The following is an 18,295-nucleotide window of genomic DNA, read 5'->3' on the forward strand; positions in this document are numbered from 1 at the left end:
TATTAAAGTTAATTAATTCTCAGAATTCTTTCCAGATTAAGCACCCCTGGTTTTGATAGTTATCAGTTATGTTAACTAGTAAACTAATGAAATAAAAGGGTTAACTCCCTCTCAAATGAACATTTTGCATCTTTTTACTGGAGTGGACCCAGTTGCTGTACCATAGAGGGTGGAAGTTCATTCTTTTTTTTTTTTTTAAGTATATTTTATTGATTATATTGTTACAATTTTTCGCCTTTGCTCCCCTTTGCCAAGCACCCCCCTCCCCCAGCAATGCACCCCTAAGTCCATGCCCATGGGTCGTACATACAATCTTTACTGCTTCACCGTTTCATATATCCTTCTTCTTTAAAAAAAATTAATTAATTATTTTAACAATAAAAACTAATCCCTCCCTCTCAGACTTAACACCCTTTATAATCTTATAAGGGACAATGGGCGAAGGTCTCGAGCTCCTCTAGCTGCTTCAAGCTGGACATGGTCGTCATCCTACCTACCCTTGGGTCCAGAAATCCCTAATAAGAATAGGGGTCTGGAGGGGAGTGTGGCCTTCCCACATGGTGAAGGATTGTGCAGGCTCCAGGTCAAATGGCTGTCTGCGGACAATGGCTTGCTTCATTTGATAGGCTGGCATCCTTGTTCTATTCTGTGAGCAACAGATTTGACAACAGAATTAAAAGACATCATTCAATCCATAACCACTAGATGACAAAAGGCAGGTATTAATTTTTTAATGTCCCACATTAGGGAATAAAAGGGATTCTCTGGAGGAAGGTTTGCCAGGCACATCTCAGCCATCCAAAACCCTTTTGCCTATTATACTTAGTTTGGGCTGAGGGAAATATTTTAGGTTTTGCCCCCTCTCAGACCCCTAGAACTTTCTGTCCAAACCATTAGGATAGAAAAGAGAAACCAGTTTTTTTTTTTTTTTAAAGTATATTTTATTGATTATGCTGTTACAGTAGTTCCAATTTTTTCCCCTTTACTCCCCTCCACCCAGTATCTCCCTCCACCAGCATCCCCCCCAAGTCCATACCCATGGTTCGTAAAAAATAACTATCCCTCCCTCTCAGATATTAAGACCCTTTGTAATCTTGTAAAGGACAATGGGCGAAGGTCTCAAGCTCCTCTAGCTGCTTCAAGCTGGACATGGTCGTCGTCCTACCTACCCTTGGGTCCAGAAATCCCTAATAAGAGTGGGGGTGTGGAGGGGAGGGTGGCCTTCCCACATGGGGAAGGATCATGCAGACTCCAGGTCAGTTGGCTGTCTCCGGACAACAGCGTGCTTGGTTTAGCAGGCTGGCATCCTTGTTGTGTTCGGTCACGTTGTGATGTAGCGGCCTTTTCTGTCTCTCCGTGGTTATAAGACTTCTTTCCAGCTAGTGTTCCGTTGGTTATTCCAGATGATTTCTCCAAAATTAAGTTGTAAATCCAGACTGGTCCTGGGAGGAGGTTAGTGTAGCTTCCACTTACTCCTCCGCCATCTTGGATCTCTCAAGAGAAACCAGTTTTAAAGTGAAGCCCACAGACCACCTCATACTTCACCAACCCAGCCATTTAGTTCAGCCATACCATTGAGTCTGAGGAGACAGCAATGCAGACAGGATTAAGTAAGGCCTGTATGTACAGACAATAACTCAGGTAGTGAGATCTTAGGTTTATGCCCTTTGAAAACAGAAAACACATGTTAATTTATGTAACACAACCCACAAACAAATTTCTAAATCTGTAAGACTGTCTTATTGGAAAGACATCCAGTTGCAAGGCATTTGACATTCTTCTTGCCTGTAAATTAAACATCTCTGATACCACAGACATGGTTTAACTTTCAAATGAAAACATATTTTAAATGAAAAGAAACTTTAAAGATGGTTAGCTGTACTACTTTATAGTCTACCACTGAGCATTGTGATTTTCCTTGAATCACAATTTTTCTCCCTAAGATTACCCTCCTTGTCATTAAAGGGACTGCATTCAGTCCATTTTAAATTTATCCTGTTCATTTGCATAAAGACAACAAGAGCAGCGAATGATCACTTATGATCTTTAAGTCTGCTTTGCTGGAACTTATGCAAGGAACATTTAGGATGACCTTCAGTCTGCCCTTCAGGGCACAGAAGCTGAGCCACATACCTGGCATTCACCCTTGCCTGTAAACACCTGTCTTTTCCAAGTCCTTCTGATTTTCCATTGTACCTTAACGTTTCTTCTAGCCATCTTTAAGGGAAACAACCTTCATTCCTTTCCTGTAAAGATTGCCGTGGACCGCACAACCAACCGAGGTACCAGGCCTTTTATCTCATGGGCTTTTATTACCTTTGAAAGTCACTCCCAGTTCCTCAGGGCTTTTTGGTAACAACCAGAGCCCAAGCATGTCTCCTTTAGGTATGACATTCCATTCAAAGTCTTAGTAAAAAAAACCCTCTATTAACAACTAGTCTTATTAGTTTTATTCAAAGAAACATGTCATTACTTACTTCCTTAGAATGCCAAATTCTGGAGGATGAGATAGGGAGAAAAATATACAGTGTGAAGGAAAATCCTTGTCCTTCTAATATTCACTGAACTTACATTTTCATTTATAGCCCCACTAAAAATTTTTTGTTTGTTTTTCCATTACAGTTGTCCCACTTCTGTGGCCCTCTTGCTTCCCTGCACCCTGCCTTCCCTTCTTCCACAGTCAGTCCCCACCCAGTTGTCCATGTCCGTGGGTCATTCATACGTGTTCTATGACTAGACCCTTCCCCTTCTTACACTCTTCTCTCTCTCCCGTCTCCCCCCTTGTTACTGTTAGTTTATTCCTTGTTTACATATCTCTGGTTCAATTTTGCTCATTTGTTTGCGTTGTTCATTATTTTCCTGTAGTACTTGATAGCATAATGTATTTTTCTCTCGTTGCCTGGCTTATTTCGCTAAGCATAATTCTCTCTAGTTCCATTCATGTTGTTGGAAATGGTAGAAGTTCCTTCTTTCTTTCTGCTACATAGTACTCCATTGTGTAAATATACCACAGTTTTTTGATCCACTCACCTACAGATGGGCACTTAGGTTGTTTCCAGCACTTGACTACTGTAAATAGTGCTGCTATGAACATAGGGCTGCATAGGTTCTTTTGAATTGGTGTTTCAGGATTTTTAGGATATAATCTTAGCAATGGAATTACTGTTCAAAATGCAGTTCCATTTTTAGTTTTTTGAGGAAATTCCAAACTGTTTTTCATAGTTGCTGCACCAGTCTGCATTCCCACCAGCAATGAACGAGGGTTCCCATTTCTCTGCACCCTCACCAGCAGAATTTGTTTGTTGATTTATTGATGATGGCCATTCTGACTGCTTTGAGGTGATATCTCATTGTGGTTTTTATTTGCATCTCTCTGATGACTGGAGATGTTGAGCATTCTTTCATATATCTATGGACCTTCTGTATGTCCTCTTTGGAGAAGTGATTTTTCAAATTCTTTGCCTATTTTTTAATTGGGTTGTCTGTCTTCTTTGTGTTGAGTTGTGTAAGTTCTTTATATATTTTGGAGATCAATTTCTTGTCTGAGGTATCATTGGCAAATATATTTTTCCATATGGTTGATTCCCTATTCATCTTGCTGATGTTTTCTTTTGCTGAGCAGAAACTCTTTAGTTTGATGTAGTCCCATTTGTTTATTCTTTCCTTTATTTCCCTTGCCTTAGGAGATAATATCAGTGAAAATGTTGCTACATGGAATATCCGAAATTTTCCTGCCTATGTTTTCTTCTAGGGCTTTTAAGGTGCCATGGCTTACATTTAAGTCTTTGATCCATCTTGAGTTTATTCTGGTGAATGGTGTAAGTTGGTGGTCTAGTTTCATTTTTTTGCATGTCCCTGTCCAGTTCTTCCAACACCATTTGTTGAAGAGGCTCTTTTCACTTCATTTGATGTTCCTTTCTCCTTTGTCAAATATTAGTTGACAATATAGATCTGGGTTTATTTCTGGGCTCTTTATTCTTTTCCATTGATCTATATGTCTGTTCTTATGCCAATACCAGACTATTTTGATTACAGTGGCCTTGTAGTATAGTTTGATATCAGGTATCGTGATTCCTTCTACTGTGTTCTTCCTCAAGATTGCTGTGGCTATTCGGGCTTTTTTTTGGTTACATATAAATTTTGAAGTATTTGTTCTAGGTCTGTGAAAAGTGTCATTGGTATTTTAATATAGATTGCATTCAATCTATAAATTTCTTTGGGTAGTATGGACATTTTAATGATGTTGTTTCTTCCCATCCATGAACATGGTATATGCTTTTATTATTTGTATCTTCCTTAATTTCTTTCTTCAGTGTTATGTAGTTTTCTGAGTACAGGTCTTTTACCTCCTTGGTTACGTTTATTCCTAGGTATTTTATTTTTCTTGTTGCTATGGTAAATGGGATTTTTCTCTTAGTTTCTATCTCTGAAATTTTATTGTTGGTGTACAGGATTGCCTTCTATTTCTGAATATTGACTTTGTACCCTGCTATTTTACCAAATTAACTTATTATATCGAGTAGCTTTTTTTGTGGAGTCTGTAGGGTTTTCTATGTACCTTATCATGTCATCTGCAAATAATAACAGTTTTACTTCCTCTTTTCCATTTTGGATGCCTTTTATTTCTCTTTCTTGTCTGATTGCTGTGGCTAGAACGTCTAAGACTATGTTGAATAGGAGTGCAGAGAGTGGACATCCTTGTCTTGTTCCATACCTCATGGGGAATGCTCTTAGTTTTTGCCCATTGAGGATGATGTCGGCTTCAGGTTTCTCATATAAGGCCTTTATTATGTTGAAGTATGCTTCCTGTATTCCCATTTTGCTGAGAGTTTTTATCAAAAATGGGTTTGTACTTTATCAAATGCTTTTCCTGCATCTATTGATATGAACATGTGATTTTTGTCTTTCATTTTGTTTATATGGTGTGTTACGTTTATTGATTTGCAAATACTAAACAATTTTTGCATCCCTTGGATTAATCCCATTCGATCGTTGTGTATGACTTTTCTAATGTGTTGCTGAATCCGGTTTGCCAATATTTTCTTGAGGATTTTAGCATCTATGTTCATCAATGATATTGACCTGTAGTTTTTTTTCTTTTTGTGTCTTGACCTGGTTTTGGAATTAGGGTAATACTGGCTTCATAGAATGAGTTTGGGAGTCCTCCCTTTTCTTGAATTTTTTGGAATAGTCTGAGGAACATAGTTGTTATTTCTTCCCTACATGATTTGTAGAATTCACCTATGAAGCCGTTTGGTCCAGGGCTTTTGTGTGCAGGAAATTTTTTTTTTTTTTTTTTTGTTACTTCTTCAATTTCACTAGTTGCTCTTGGTCTATTCATGCTTTCTGCTTCTTCTTGACTCAGTTTTGGAAGATTATATGTTTCCAGAAATTTGCCGATTTCCTCTGGGTTGTCAAATTTCTTGCCATGTAATTGTTCGTAATAATTTCTTACAATCCTTTGTATTTCTGTGATATCATTTGTGATTTCTCCTTTTTCATTTCTGATTTTATTTATTTGGGTCCTCTCTTTTTTTCTTGATGAGCCTGGTTAAAGGCTTGTCAATTTTGTTTATATTTTCAAAGAAGCAGCTCCTACTTTTGTCGATCTTTTGAATTGTTAGTTTAGTCTCTGTGTCATTTAATTCTGCTCTGATCTTGATGATTTCCTTCCTTCTACTCACTCTGGCCTTTGCTTGTTGTTCTTCCTCTAGTTTTTGTTGTTGAAGGGTTCAATTTTTTATTAGAGATTCTTCTAGCTTTTTTAGATAGGCCTGCATTGCTATGAACTATTTTCTCAGGACTGTTTTTGCTCTATCCTGTAGGTTTATGGTTGTTGTGTCTTCATTATCATTAGTTTCCAGAAACTTTTTGATTCCTTCCTTGATGTCATTGTTAACCCATTCATTATATAATAGCTCGTTATTCATTCTCCATGAGTTTGAATGTTTTTGAGTTTTTCCCTTGAGGTTGATTTCCAGTTTTAAGCCATTGTGATCTCAGAAGATGCTTGATATAATTTCAATTTTTTTGAATTTGTTAAGGCTTGTTTTGTGTCCTATCATGTGGTCTATTTGAAAATGTTCCATGTGCACTTGAGAAGAATGTGTATTTTGCTTTTTTGGAGTGAAAAGTTCTGTATATATCGACTAAGTCCATTTGATCTAGAGTGTTGTTCAAAGCCTCCATATCTTTGGTGTTTCTTGCTTTGAACATCTGTCCATTGTTGATGATGGGGTGTTAAAGACCTCTACTATGAGTGTGTTGCTGTCTATATCTTTCCTGGAGTCTTTCAAAATTTTTCTTACATATTTGGGTGCTCCTAAGTTGGGTGCATATATGTTTACAAGGGTTATATCTTTTTGATGGATTTTTCCTTAAGTATTATGAAATGCCCTTCTTTGTTTTTTTTTAATGGTCTTTGTTGTGAAATCTGTTCTGTCTAATATAAGTATTGCTATCCCAGCTTTTTTTTTTCATGTCCGTTTGCTTGAAATACTTTTTTCCATCCCTTCACTTTCAGTCTGTATAGATCTTTTGTTCTATGGTGGGTCTCTTATAGGCAGCATATATGTGGGGCGTGCTTTCTAATTTATTCAGCTACCCTATGTCTTTTGATTGGAGTATTTAATCCATTTACATTTAACGTTATTACCAATAGGTAACTTATTCATTTTCATTTTTCCCCTTTGTACTTGTGTTCCTCTCTGTCTTTCTCTCTTTTTTCATCTTCTTAAAGCAGACCCTTTAGCATGTCTTGCAATGTTGGTTTGGCGGAGATGTATTCTTTTAGCCTTCTTTTGTCTTGGAGACTCCTTAGTTCACTTTTGATTTTGAATGAGAGCCTTGCTGGGTAGAGTATTCTTGGTTGTAGGCTTTTATTTTTCATTGCTTGGAATATTTTTTGCCATTCCCTTCTGGCTTGTAGTGTTTCTGCTGAGAAATCAGCTGAGAGCCTTATCGGAGCTCCTTTGTATGGTATTTTCTGTTTCTCTCTTGCTGCCCTTAGGAATCTCTGTCTTTGAATGTTGCCATTTTAATTACGATGTGCCTTGGAGGGGGCCTCCTTGGGTTCATCTTTATTGTGACCCTCTGTGCTTCATGTACTTGTGAGACTTTTGCTCTCCTCAAGTTCAGGAAGTTTTCTGTAATTGCTTTTTCAGTCAGTTTTTCTATCCCTTGCTCCTCTTCATCTCCTTCTGGTATCCCTATGATACAGATAGTATTATGTTTCATGTGGAATTTTTGAATCTTGATGGGAGACCTCCACTGAAGATATCCCTCCTGATTTTTATTCATCACATTTGGGTGTGGATCAGTCCTTCTGCATCTCTACCCCTCTGTCAGTTGCAATGTGGCTTCTTTATATCCTAAGTTGTAGGACTTCTGTGAGATATCAAGTGCTTCTGAATGATGTTTGTTCTCTAGTTTTAATTGTAATATTGATGTGGTTTTGGGAGGATTTGAGCATCACGTTTACCTAAGCCTCCTTCTTGGTTGATAACAGTATTTTCAATCCTCCATATGCAATTCATGGATGTGGATGGCTGACTGTATATGTTGTTCTACACCATTTTATATAAGGGACTTGAACATTCTTGGATTTTGTTATCCATTTTGGGTCCTGGAACCAATTGTTCATGATACTGAGGGTCAACTGCGAAGTTGAAAATTATATGTAGATTTTCAACTTTTTGTGTGTGGTGGGGTGGAGGTGTTCATGCTCCTAACCTCATGTTGTTCAAGTGTCAACTGTGTGTATGTGTGTGTGTGTGTGTGTGTGTGTGTATTACATTTTCCTTATTTACTCATCCAACACTTAGGTTGTTTTCATATCCTTCCTATTGTCATTCACTCCCTTTTAACAGTAAAAATCTGTTATGTCTTATTTTAGAGCTGTGCATTTTCACTTCTGTTTTATATGATCCTCATAATAATCACTTAAGGTAGGTAAGTAGGCAGTGAAGGAATTTTTATTCCCATTTTACTTATAAGGAAAATGAGACTAAGAGAGGTTGATCTTTTGAACAACAGTGTAACAACAAGAACTTTGGTTTCTGATATCCTGACTGGTTGTCTTTTCCCTACTTCAGTAAGGCAGTAGTTTTGTCCCTGAGGGACAGTTATGCTTTAGCTTTTCTGTGATGAATCTCCAGGGTAGAAAACAGATTAAGAGGCAGAGAAAGCAAAAGAGCACTCAGTGACAAAGAAACACATGGCAAAACCTCCCCTACCCCCAGTGTGACAAGAGCCATATGAGATAGTGTAATAAAGTGGGCCTTTCTGAATCATTTTCTAGTCATGCTTAGATCCAGAGAATGAGAACTATGGAATTTAACCTAATGGACTAATGTTTCTGTTGAAATAAGAGAATTTTGAGAAAAATAGCATTTGAAGTCAAGGGGATGACTGGATTTTTGTTCCAGCTTTACTCAACTGAGCACTCTGTGAATCCTTGGCTCTGTGCTAGCTGGCTTGGAGTGGGTGGTGGCATATGCATTTAAGGTTTACAAATAGTGGTAGCTAAGTTGTATAGGAGAGTTGTAGGTGATATATATACTTCTCCATGGCTCTCTAACAGGGTTAGATAATGTGGCGAGTGGGGATGATTAAGGACTTTCTCATGCTTATTAATCTGAATTTTAACCTCTCAAGGCTTCTGCTTCTCTCTCTAAATTCTGTTAGGTGATGATTTTTTCAACCAAATACTATGTCTGTTTGGAGGCATGCTATAGCTACTGCATTCAGAACATCATCTGAGTGAGCTGTAAACAGTCTTAGAGAGTTTCTGAGGGCATTGGAGCAGATAATTTATGCTGAAGCCTAGCTAGAGTGCAAGGCAATGAATGATAAGAACATTCTCATTCTCTGAACCCACTGTAAGCAAATGTCTGTTTTTCTCTGATTCTTGCCTCTGACCTATTCCTTGTGTCTGGATTCCCTCTTTGTTTCTCATGTATTCCTCTCTAGCTTTGGGCATCTCTTTTCTCTTTTTCTTTAACTAACTTGTCTTTCTTTACTCTCTTTTAAAAGTATATTTTATTGATTATGTTGCTACAGTACTCCCAATTTTATTCCCTTTGCTCTCCTCTGCCCAGGACCCCCTTCCCTCCAGCAATTCCATCCCCCTTAGTTGACGTCCATGGGTTGTGCATATAAATTCTTTGGCTTCACCCTTTCCTATATTATTCTTAAATTACCCCTGTCTATTTTGTACCAACCAATTATGCTTCTTAGTACCTGCACCATTTCCACATTTCTCCCCCTCCCCCCTCCCAGCTGATAACCCTCCAAATGATCCCCATACCTATGATTCTGTTCCTATTCTGGTTTGCTTAGTTGGATTTTGTTTATATTTTTTAGATTCGGTCATTGATAGCTGTGAGTTTGCTGTCATTTTAATGTTCATGATTTTGATCTTTTTCTTAATTCTCTTTAACATTTCATATAATAATGGCTTGGTGATGATGAACTCCTTTAGCTTTACCTTGTCTAGGAAGCACTTCATCTGCCCTTCCATTCTAAATGGATAGAGTAATCATGGTTTTAGATCCTTGCTTTTCGTCACATTGAATACTCCTTGCCAGTCTCTTCTTGCCTGCAAAGTTTATTTTGATAAATCAGATGATAGTCTTATAGGCACCCCTGTGTATGTAACTCTCTGCTTTCCTCTTGTTGCTTTTAAGATTCTCTATCTTTAATCTTTGACATTTTAATTATGATGTGTCTTGGTGTCATCTAGCTTGTTTGGGACTCTTTGTGCTTCCTGGACATGTATGTCTATTTCCTTCACCAATTTGGGAAGTTTTTCATTATTTTTTCAGACAAGTGTTCGATTTCTTGCTCTTCCTCTTCTCCTTCTGGCACCCCTATGATTCGGATGTTGGTATGTTTAAAGTTGTCCCAGAGGTTCCTAAGGATCTCCTCATTTTTTCAATTTTTGTTTCCTCGTTCAGTTCTGGTTGATTGTTTTTTTCTTCATTATGTTCCAAATCATTGATTTGAACCCCAGTTTCCTTCTATTCACCTTTGGTTTTGTGTGAATTTTTCTTTATTTTATTTAGCATAGCCTTCACTTTTTCCCTTATGCATTTGCTGTACCTAAGCATATCTGTCAAGCCTGTGATCATCCTTATCACCAGTGTTTTGAACTCTATGTCTGTTAGGTTGGCTATCACCTCATCTATTAGATTGGCTATCTCCTCATTGCTTAGTTCTCCCACTGTACCCTTCATTTGTTCTCTCTTTTGAGTCATACCTTTCTGTCTTCTCATCTTAACAGGCTCCTGTGTTTGTTTGCCTCTGTGTCTTAGATAGAGCTGTCACACCTATTATGTTGTAAGGGGCAGAGCCTTATGTATTCATCAGTATGGGCGACCCGTTTCACCACGTTCTGTCACTGTGTGTGTTGGACTGGTCTTACAGGCAACAATGCTGCTTGCTCAGCACTCACCCCTTTTCCAGGCACTTCTCCCACTTCCCATATGGGATTGTTGCTCTGGCTTTTGTTCCTAGGGTACGTGAGTCTGTGGACGTTCTAGGACCATGGGGCCCCTTTAAAAAAGCAGACTCTACTGAGAGACCAGCAGTTTTTTCCTCCGCCCCAACCCCCCACCGTTTTTCACAGTTAGAAACAATGAGGCTTTACTTTCCCCAGTGCTGAAATCGTGAGCTGTGTGGTCTGGTTTGGGGTTGGGAGTGCTCCTCAGGTGTCCCTCCTTAGTTTTTAAAACATGTGACTGTGCTGCTGCCACCACACCGTGTCCTCTGTGACCCAGCTCTGCCCCTCCTACCTCTCTGGATGAGTAATTCCTTTTTATATCTTTGTTTGTTGGACTTCCATGCAGCTCAATTTTCTGGAACTTTTGGGTGTCTCTCGTTTTGAGGTAGTTGTATTCCTTCTTAGTTATGGAGGAAGATGCAGCATGTCTGGATAGTGCTCCATCTTGGCTGGAAGTTCTTTTTTTACTTTTTTGATTTTATTTCTATTTTCTACTCTATTTCTTTTTGTTTTTTCCTTTTTCTTTATCTTTCATTCCAAGGAGCCAAAGTTGTAACAATTCTCATTGCAGATCTTACATCTTTATACTGTACCACTCAGGAAATTTTTAGAATCTTTCAATAATTACCATGGAAGAAAAAGCAGGTCTTCTATCATAGAAGTCCCAAAAACAGACCATATATGTTCACTGGATCGAATGACCAGAGCTAAGCTGATTAATGAGGCCTGAAAGATAGAATATGCTGATTTCCTTAAGCCATTCCTGCTACTGATTAGCATTGGGGCTAACTCCACACAAATCATAGTCTGTGACTACATAGATGTGATTTCCCCAAAGATGGTGTAGTTTTTGGTCAGAGGAAGGGAAATGGACATTGGGGAACCACCGCAAATGTTCAGTATTCTGGGTTGTTTTAAGGATCTAATGTAATGAAGTGTGTAAAAAATTCTTTGTAAATTGAAAGTATCCTACTGATGATTAGTATTAATTTTATTATGTTATTGAAAGAATGTTTCACAGTGTTATAAACATGGTGAGGTTAAAAAGTTGGTTATTGACAGTGATTTTATAAAAATCGTTATAACTTTTCATAATATATAAATCTTTTTTTTGGATTGTGATTTTATTTTTATTTTTCTTCTTTTTTTTTTCTTTTTTTTCTTTTGGTTTTTCAATTACAGTTGTCCCCTTTTCCCCTAATTTCTCTCCCCCACCCAACCCACCCCCTCTCCCGCAATCATATCCCTCCCCGTTGTCCATGTCCATGAGTCTTTTATACGGGTTCTTTGACTAATCCCTTCCCTTACTTATCCCCCTTCTCTCCCTCTCCCCTCCCCCCGATATATAAATCTTGACTAACTTTGCTTAGTCTCAGTTTAAGATAACATTTATAGATTCCATATCCAAAAGTCAAACCACAAAATAATTAAATTTTACTTTATGTAAACAAGAAGTGCTATTTCCAGATAGTTTTCCAAGCAACATAATAGGAAACTTCACCTGTTAAAGATGTATTCATTTTCTTTTTTATAATGTTTAACTGCACTAAGCAGATTACACTTACACTTAACTTTAGCTGCCTGGAAAATGACAGTAATTTCATACGGCAGTAAAAAACATACTTTTCTACTCATTTTGATTGTGTTACGTGACACTACAAATGAATGATTGTAACATTCAGTATCAGTAGTTAAAAATGTAATTTTGTACTTTCCGTCTTAAAAGCTGTCTAGTATACAATAGACAAATTACACTTGATTTGAATGGTAGTTAATTATCAACTCAGAGATGATTGCCTCAACCACTACAAAATCATTATATTGTAAAGATATGACAGTGGCCTGGATGTGGTTTTTAGTGGGCATCAAATTGTAGTTTCATGGCTATAAACTTCTAATCCTTGTCATAAAGTTCTTTAATAATTTTTAGTCTTAATATGGTTTAAAGTTGTCAACTGAAGATTGACTAACATCAACATCTAAGCAATATTCCTTAGATGATATTGGTAAATAACAAGGAAGTGGGTTGGGATGTGGTTCCAATTATTCTGTTGCTCTTACTCTTCTGTTGTGGCTTACAGAAATATCTATTGGAACTTTTAATATCCTTCCTGTACTTAATTGCATCCAGGCTCTCATAAATATTACAACAATGAATCAGTCTTTCTAGCACCAAACTTCTATAATTATTTTCACATATATTATATTTTAGCATTTTTGTTGTCACTATCCTCCCTCCATGTTTGTAATATTGGTCATATTTAAGTTACATAAAATTTTAACACAATTATAGCACATTTTTATGGATAAACTTTTGAATCTCAAACAAATATAGTAATCTGAGAATTATCTTTATGCAACTATGTTTCTGCTTTTCTTTTTCTCTATATTTCAAAAATAATTTAAATGAGGTATATTTTATATACCATATCATTCACCCTATTTCAAGTGACTAATAATTTTTAGTAAACTTAGTGAGTAATACAACTATCACCATAAATCAGGCTTTGAAATAAAGACTCATACACTTACCTCTGATCTGGGTATTACCTATGAGGCTAGACTGGACCAGTTTTCAATAGGGATGGATATAGGGCTGAATTGACTCAGAGGAATTCCAGGCCAATTATGACTTCCTTGAACCCTAGAAAATTTTGCCTTTGTGGCAAAATAAAATATTAAGACATAATTGCTTTGATATAAAGATGAATATAATTTATTTTGTGCATTCGTTCTTTTGATTCTAAAAGAAACTAAAGTTTTTTTGTGTACCTCTAAAGTATGATGGGCCTAAGGCTCTATGCTTAATTGGTAAGTTACTTCTGAAATGTGCCAAATCTGTGAAAAAAAAAGACAATTGTGCATCTAAGAAGGAAGTGGAGGCTGAAAATTGAGATTATGCTGAAGTGTGAGTAGAAGATGCAAGGTAAGGAAACAGCAGTCTATGACCAAGGAAGTTGATAGAATGGAGTTGAGAGATGAAGAAAAAAAGAAAAAAAGATAAAATATAAGAAAGTTCAAGAAATCAGGGAACTGTCAGTTTACATTTGAACCTCCCCATTTTGAGGAGCCCTGTGCATTCCTGCCTTGAAGGCCCTTGTCAGTCTGACAAAATTTAATAACTTGTTGCCAATTTTTAATCCTAGTCCAATTTCCATTCTTTTAAAAAATATATATTTTATTGATTATGCTGTTACAGTTGTTCCAAGTTGTTTTCCCTCTGCTACCCTCCACCCAGTGACCCCCCTCCCTCCAGTGGTCCCCCACTTTTAGTTCATGTCTATTGGTTGTGCATATAGTTCTTCTCAACCTCTTCCTGTCTACTCTATTCTCTCCTACTATGCTTCTTAATTCCTGCATCATCTCTCTCCCTTTTCCCCCTTCCCCCTCTTTGCTGACCTCCCCCCAATATGTTCCCCATACCTATAATTCCTTTCCCACTCTCGTTGCCTACTTAGTTTGCATTTGTTTTGATTCCCTAGCTTCTGTTGTTTGTTGTTGTGATACAGTTTTCATTTTAATGTTCATAGTTTTGATCCCCCTTCTCCTAAACAGGTCCCTTTAACATCTCTTATAACTGTGGTTTGGATCTAACGAACTCCTTCACTTTTACTTTGTCCTGGAAGCACTTTCTCTACCCTTCTATTCTGAATGACAGCTTTGCTGGCTAGGAGTATTCATGGCTGTAGGTTTTTTATTTTCATTACTTTGACTATTTCTTGCCAGTCCATTCTTGCCTGCAGAGTCTCCTTTGAGAAATCAGCTGATAGTCTAATTGGGACTCCTTTGTACATGATTCTTTTCTTCTCTCTTGCTGCTTTTAAGATTCTCTATCTTTAACTTTTGACATTTTGATTATAATGTGCCTTGGAGTGGTTCTCCCTGGGTCCAGTTTTTCTGGAACTCTCTGTGCTTTCTGGACCTGTAAGTCTATTTCCTTCTCCAAATTAGGGAAGTTCTGCTTCATTATTTTGTCACATAATTTTTCAATTTCTAGTTCTTCTTCTTCACCTTCTGGCAACCTTATAATTCTAATGTTTGTTCGCTTATTGTTATCCCAGAGGTTTTTGGACCTCTCCTCATATTTCTCACTTTTTGTTTTCTCTTTCTGCACTGGTTTACTGTTTGTTCCTTCCCTTTGTTTTGATTTGTTGATTTGATTACTGGTTTTCATTTCCTCACCACTTGTCTTGTATGTGTTTTCATTTATTTTAGCAGGGCTAGCCTTCATTTCTTCCCCATCTTGTTCAATATCTTTTGTTAATTCTCTAAGCTGCCTTATGACTATAGCTCTGAATTGAACCTCAGAAAGATTTTCTATTTGTTCATTGGTTAATTCCCATATTTGCTTTTGGGTGAGCTGCATGATTGGTTTTTCAATTATTATTCCTACCAACCTGACCATTTTTATCTTTCCTTCTTGGGCGGGGCTGTCACACCTCCTATGCTATCGGGTGCAGAGCCCTGAGCACTTGTCACAACCAGGCGACCCTTCTCACCACACTGTGGCACTTTGTGTGGGTGCGGGGTCCAAGATGGATTCCTGCTGTTACTCTTTGCTGAGAGACCCGGAGCCTCTTCCTCCGTCCCCATGCCCACTGGTCCTCATAGCCTAAGGAAATGAGGGTCTGCCTTCCCCAGCGTTAGAATCGTGAGCTGACAGATCTCAACTGCAGCCGGGACTGCTCCCCTGGTGTTTCTTGAAGTCCCACCACTGTTGCTGCTACTGCCGCCGACAGCACAGTTTGACCTCTCTGCCCCGGTTTCGCTCCTTCTACCCGTCTGGACGAGCACCACTTGTTTATAACTTTATACATTGGACTTCAATGTAGTTTTATTTTCTGGAACTTCTGGTTATTTCTGGTTTTGCAGTAGTTGTAGTCTTTCTTAGTTGTGTAGGGCGACAGAGTGTGTCAGTCTAAGCCTCCATCTTGGCAGGAAGTCTCAATTTTTATTCTTTAGCGTTTTTCCCTAATGCCTCCCATTGTTCTATTAATTTACATTTAGCAACTACAAATGGATATTAATATTTAATATATAATATTAAGATGAGCAACCAGGAAGCTAAGACACACACACAATGTGAAAAAAAATCAAGTGACTTCTAAAGAACACTTCACAATATTTTAGGTAGTTTATTATTTTATATTATTTTGTACTATTGGTTGAATTGAATACAGGTGACTGCAATACAAATCATGGTTCTGTTTTTTGAAACATTTTAAAAGCACCAAATTGTTTTAAAGTATCTAACAATAGAACTATATGTAAGTTAAATCACAATAAAATTTGTTTTTCCATTTAATTCTCTTCTCCTTTGAGATAGATGTTCTTGTATTATTAGTTATTGATACTACTGTTTAAAAGGCCTCTTCTACCTCATTGTGGCTCACATATAAAAATATTCAATGCCCACTGTGCCCTCTGAAAGGATAGTTTTGCCAGGTATAGAATTCTTAGTTGACAGTGTTCCCTCCTCCTAGCACTTCAAATGTTATTTCATTGATGTCTGAAGTCTATGATTTCTAATGAGAAATTAAGTATTAATCTATGGAGAATCTGTTGAATGTGATGAGTTGATTCTCTCTTGCTACTTTAAAGAATCTCTCTTTTCAGTTTGTTTTTTATTTGTCTATATTTGGATCACTTTTAATGTATCCTCCTTAGAATTCATTGAGCTTCTTGGATATGTATTGTTTTTTAAAAAATTTGGGTAGTTTCTGGCCATTACTTTTTCAAATATTTATTCTTCTTTCATTCTCTCCTCTGGGACTTCAATCTCATAGTCATTCTCACACTTTCCTTTAATTCTGTTGACAATGGTTCTTTCAGGTCTTCATACATATTTTATAGTAGCTGATTTAAAGTCTTTGTTTAGTAAATAAAATACTTGATTTTCCTCAGAGATGGTTTCTATTGACTATGGTTTCCACCCCTCTGACACTTCATGGCCATAATTTTCTGTTTTTTTTTCGCATGTCTCATTTTTGTTGTTGTTGAATATTGGATTTTATTTTATTTCATTTTTAAATTTACTGATTTGAGAGAGAGAGGAGGGGAGAGAGGGGAGGGTGGAGGGAGGGAGAGTGGGAGATGTGAGGAGAGAGAGAGACAGAGAGAAACAGTGATTTGTTGTTCTACTTTTTTATGGATTCACCGGGAATTGAACCTGCAACCTTGGCATATTGGGATAGCACTCTAACCAACTGAGCTATCCAGGCAGGGTGAAAACTGTATTTTAAATTAATGTAGAATGTAGAAACTGTGGAATTTAGATATCTCTCCTACCCAAGGGTTTGCTCTTGTTTGTTTAGTGAATTTTCTGAATGAATTCTATAAAGTCTTTATCCTTTGTCTTGTACAGACACTGAAGTCTGTACTCAGCTTAGTGGTCAGCTGCTGATTAGGCAGAGAATACTTAACTGCTTGAACCAATGTATCTTCTAGCCTTTGATGACACATTGTGTATGTGTAGGGGCAGAGTTTACAACTCTATCTTAGCTTTCACTTCATGCTTGTGAGGAACATCAAGGTTGACTATAAGTGAACTATTAACCTTCTTGGATTTTCTTATGCATGCACACTACATTGCACATGCATTTGGCCTTCTAGATTCCAGGAACATGTTGGAGCTTTTAAATATTTTCTATGAGAATTTTTTTTACCCAGTGTTTCCTCTTAAGTTTTTGCTCAGCCTTTTATTTGTTCCAATTGGTTATTGCCACCGTGGGAGTGACAAATGTCCTCTAGGTAGGATTTTTGCACAAAGTTCTGGGGCAAGTCAAATAAAGCAAACCTGAAAATAGGGCTTTTGAAGGACAGTGCCAGATGGGAAAAAATAGTGAGAATTTACTGCTGATGAGGCTTTTTCATAAGCCTCAAACTCATTCTGCTTTCTTCAGTGGCTTCAAGGTTGCTGGTATTCATAACTACTTCCTGTTGATTTTCAAGGCTACCACAAAGTTGGGAGAGGTGGATGGTACTATGGCAAGTTAAGGCATCATAAAGCCTGATGTTTTTACTTAAATTCAGTCATTTTCCTTGAATAATTATTAGTTGTTCCAAGGCTTTAATTAATTTCCAGAGTTTAAAAAAGGTTGATTTTTAGAATTTATATATATATAGTCTGTTAATGTAACAAGAATGGTTTGCACAACACCAATGTAAACTGGCAGTCAGTGAGAGTGTACTGAAATGCACATGTGTGAACAATGATGGCCTCACTGTACTAGTCAGTGAGGGTAGATGCCATTGAGTGAGCATGTGTACTGTGTGGCTGTTGCATTCAAAATGACTGAGTGAATAGAGCAATGAATCTGCATCACATTCCATTTTGAGTTTATTCTTGTATGTGATGTAAGAAAGTCATCTAGTTTTACTTTTTTATATGTATCTGTCCAGTTTCCCCAACACCATTTATTTAATACATTACCTTTACCTCAGTTATTCTTGCCTCCTTCATCATAGATTAATTGAACAGATAGGTGTGAGTTTATTTGTGGGCTCTCTATTCTGTTCCATTGAGCTATGTGTCTGTTTTTATACCAATACCATGTGGTTTTAATTATGATAACCTTGCATAGTTTTTATATCAGGTAGTGTGATGCCTCCAACTTTGTCCTTTTTTTCTGAAGATTGCTTTGGCTACTCAGGGTCTTTTGTGGTTCCATATAAATTTTAGGATTATTTGTTCTAGTTCTGTGAAAAATGACCATGGTATTTTGATAGGGATTACATTGAATATAGATTGCTTTGGGAAGTAATGATGCTGATTCTTCCTTGATTCTTCCTATA

The 18,295-nt window shown here is 37.3% G+C and overlaps 1 protein-coding gene across 2 annotated transcripts in view; it reads left to right on the forward strand.

The window, feature by feature from the left end:
• Positions 1-18,295, forward strand: part of SUGCT (succinyl-CoA:glutarate-CoA transferase) — a 1,282,463-nt gene that overhangs the window by 215,773 nt on the left and 1,048,395 nt on the right. The gene's annotated exons all lie outside the window — the stretch shown is intronic.

The sequence above is a fragment of the Furipterus horrens genome, unplaced genomic scaffold, assembly GCF_987537825.1.
Source record: "Furipterus horrens unplaced genomic scaffold, mFurHor1.1.pri manual_scaffold_9, whole genome shotgun sequence".
Lineage (NCBI taxonomy): Eukaryota > Metazoa > Chordata > Mammalia > Chiroptera > Furipteridae > Furipterus > Furipterus horrens.